Below are 3,688 nucleotides of genomic sequence, written 5' to 3' on the forward strand. Positions count from 1 at the left end.
CACCAAATACTGTTTGTCCTCCGTAAACTTGCCTGTAGCCTTTCCTGTGACGGTGGCAGGGTGTCTAGGGACTGAGCCAGAAGGTCGTATGTAATTAATGTTTTGTCACTCCTTCCCCTATCCCACATCAGTAGCAGAATAAGGGACAGCAACAGAGGGCAGATTTAAGAAGCGCTTGCGAGGCTGGTTTTTCAGGACGGCCTCAGGATTCTAGCCTTGCTGGCCCATTTCTCTGGCCTGTGTTGGAAAATGTAATTTTCTGCCATTTGTCCCTCTGTTGCTTATTTATTCCCTGTGGCTTGAGTAATTATAAGCTGGAAGTAACAGTGGCATGGGTTTTTTGAAACTTTCATCATTTATTTTCTAATATTTCCTGCTTGGTGTGTGTCAAAAGGTGGGAAAGTGGTCCTTTAGACACTAAGAGAAATTTGCCGTATCCAAAAATCAGACAAATAGATGTGGTCAAGTAAGAGTGAGGCCACGATACGCTGCTTACTAAGAGACACGCCGGCTGAGTGTACTGACCCCTAGATGAAACGGCCCGATAGGCGTGAGGCTTCGTGGGCCTGTCCTGCACCTGTGAAATGAGAACCAGGTCACCAGTGGTTGGCCGATGTACGGCCTTGTGAAGACTGAGAGCTTCACACGCGTTTGGTAAATTTAGTATCTTTATCCTTTATCCACAGGCACTCGTATGCTCTGCTTTACTTTATCTGTGTCCATCAAGTCCTATCAGATACGTTTTCTTTGCTTAACATGTTTGAGCGTCATTCATTTCATCTCTTTTGTATTCTATGGAAGCTTTGCATAGTCTCAAGCAATAAAGAAAATGCACATTAGAACCTATTAGAAAATGTGTAGCGAGTTTATAGTCATTTTACTATAAGGTAAATGCATGAAGCATAATTTTATGTCTTTATTTATTAATGATTTTATTTTCCAAGTTTTCACTATGACTACATTCAAATACCAGTTTGACTATATGAATGTTTATGTTATTGTTTTTTTGTGTTTGTTTGTTTTTAAATTATTATTATTTTTAAATATATCTTTATTGATTTCAGAGAGAGGAAAGGAGAGGGAGAGAGAGAGATAGAAACATCAATGAGAGAGTCATTGATTGGCTGCAGCCTGCAACCTGGGCATGTGCCCTGCCCGGGAATCGAACCCCGATCGCCTGGGTCCTAGGTCGACGCTCAACTGCTGAGCCACACCCAGCCAGGCTTGTGTTTTTTTTTTAAAATAACATCACTTTTATTGACAAGTTATATCACAATGGACTTCATAGAACAATAGAAATAAGAGTCCCAGGACACCAGAGTGTAACATTGCAGCAGACAAATAGTCTTCCCCTCATCCCCTCCCTCAGCACTGTCTGCCCCGACTTCCTCCTGGCCTCCTCAAGGGCAGCCGTGCCCTCTGCCCGCACCCGTGTCCCGGTGAACAAAGGCATGCCAGGCAGACATCAGGCCACGCTTGTGGTCCAGGGGAGCCGGGTCTCAGCAACAGCTGTAGTGTTGCTGAGCATGCACACAGCTCACTGCACTCTGGCCAGGTCTCCACAAGCTACTGCAATGGGAGGCTCGTAATTAATGACAACTTTGGGGCCAGTGGGGCACCAGTCCACAAACTGGGTGGTACGCTTGCTCTTGATGGTGGCAATGGCAGCATTGGTATCTTTGGGAACCACGTCACCATGGGAAAACAGGCAGCAAGCCATGTATTTACCATGACGGGCTCACACTTCACCATCTGGTTGGCTGGCTCAACGCACGCACTGGTGAGCTCTGCTAGAGCACGCTGTTCAAGGTGGGCTTTCTCAGCAGAGACGACAGGGTATGTGTGGCCAGAGGGAAGTGGATGTGGGGATAAGGCATGAGATTGGTTTGGAATTAGATCAGATCAACATTCAGGGTTCCATCAAACCTGAGGGAAGCGTGATGGAAGACACAATCTATAAGGTGGTTAAGGTTAGTGTAGGTTGGGAGCTCAATATTGAGGTTTCTACAACAGATGCTGAAGGTGGCCTTGTTGTCAACCATGAAGGCACAATCAGAGTGATCCAAGGTGGTGCAGGCGGTGAGGATGGAGTTGTAGGGCTCAGCTACCATTGTGGAAACCTGGGGAGCTGGGTAAATGGAGAACTGCAGCTTGGATTTCTTGCCATAATCAACAGAGAGACGTTTCATCAGCAGGGAGGTGAACCCAGAACCAGTTCTCCCACCAAAGCTGTGGAAAATCAAGAAGCCTTGAAGACCTGTGCACTGGTCAGTCAGTTTCCAAAACTGGCCTAAGACAAGGTCAGTGATCTCCCTGCCAATGGTGTAGTGTTCATGGACATAGTTATTGGAAGCATCTTCCTTGCCTGTAATGAGCTGCTCAGGATGAAAGAGCTGGTGGTAGGTACCAGTGCAAACTTTATCAATGACTGTGGATTCCAGGTCTACAAAGACTGCCCTGGGCACATGCTTGCCAGGGCCTATATCACTGAAGAAGGTGTTAAAGGAGTCATCTCCCATCCCAATGGTCTTTTCACTTGGCATCTGGCCATTGGGCTGGATGCCATGTTCCAGGGAGTAGAGCTCCCAGCAGGCAGTGCCAATCTGGACACCAGCCTGGCCAATGTGGGTGGAGATGCACTCACGCATAACTGAGACTTGTAGGGCTCCTCGGGGCTAGAGGAGGTGAGGGGACAGTGACAAGGACCTTCCACTGGCAGACTACCAATGACAAGGACCTCCCACTGGCAGAGGAAGTGAGGGGACAGTGATAAGGACCTTCCACTGTCAGACTACCAAGGAGTCCAGGGATGAAGTCTCTCAGTCTTTTTCTGCTTCTTGAGTATCTTGCAGCTAGTTGAATGATGTTATATCATCAGTTTAATTATTACCAGGAGCAGAGAGCTGTTTATGTTATTGTTAAATGAAAGGGTTTGAGTTTAAAAATAAATGTATTTTTAGCATCTTTTTATAATATTTAAATGAATAATTATAGTCAGTATTCATTCAATATATGTTTTTTGGGAGCCTAAAATAACAATCTAATGATAGAGACAGTAAATGGTAAATGATGAAATACATAATCACAAACTGTTCATGTTCTAAGACAGTAAAAAGATCACAGTTACAAAAACGTGTTGATTGTGGGGTAGGGATTGAAGAGGTACGAGGCCTAAGAAGGTAGCATTTGGCCCAAAAAAAGAGTAAGAACACAAAGAAAAAGGGAAAGAACATTTTACTGTCAAGTTAGGACAGCTAGAAACCAATAATAAGTGTGTGTGGTCTAAGACCTGTCATGGCCGAATAAGATGCAGGATTTTTGCATAATGTGCCCTGTACCCATCACTAACCCAGCATCATTTGCAGTAAGTCCAGACAGAGTTCAGGTTTAATCCTGGAGTTAGATGAGACTTACCCAATTGCTTTCTCAATCAGGTGACTGCCTTCAAATCTGGAATCCTCCACTTAACTGTCTCTTACTCAGGTAAATCAGGTGAGAACTTTGTATTGGTAAGGTTACTGGGGAGACAAGTCTGCCTTCTTTTTCCAGAGCTATGTTTGTCATGGGGAGAATTGCCCAACCCATGAGAATTGCCCACTTAGTACTGTGGCAGCTGGGGGTGGGGGCCTGCTGGGGGTGGGGGATAGGAGAGGAAGAAACAGTGATTCTCTTTTCACACAGAATATTA

At 45.2% G+C, this 3,688-nt stretch overlaps 1 pseudogene; it reads right to left on the reverse strand.

Moving 5' to 3' along the window:
* Positions 1-1,400: 1,400 nt before the first annotated feature.
* Positions 1,401-2,648, reverse strand: LOC107539210 (tubulin alpha-1C chain pseudogene; annotated as a pseudogene).
* Positions 2,649-3,688: the final 1,040 nt, after the last annotated feature.

This window comes from Miniopterus natalensis, chromosome 6, assembly GCF_054644295.1.
Source record: "Miniopterus natalensis isolate mMinNat1 chromosome 6, mMinNat1.hap1, whole genome shotgun sequence".
Taxonomy (NCBI): Eukaryota; Metazoa; Chordata; class Mammalia; order Chiroptera; family Miniopteridae; genus Miniopterus; species Miniopterus natalensis.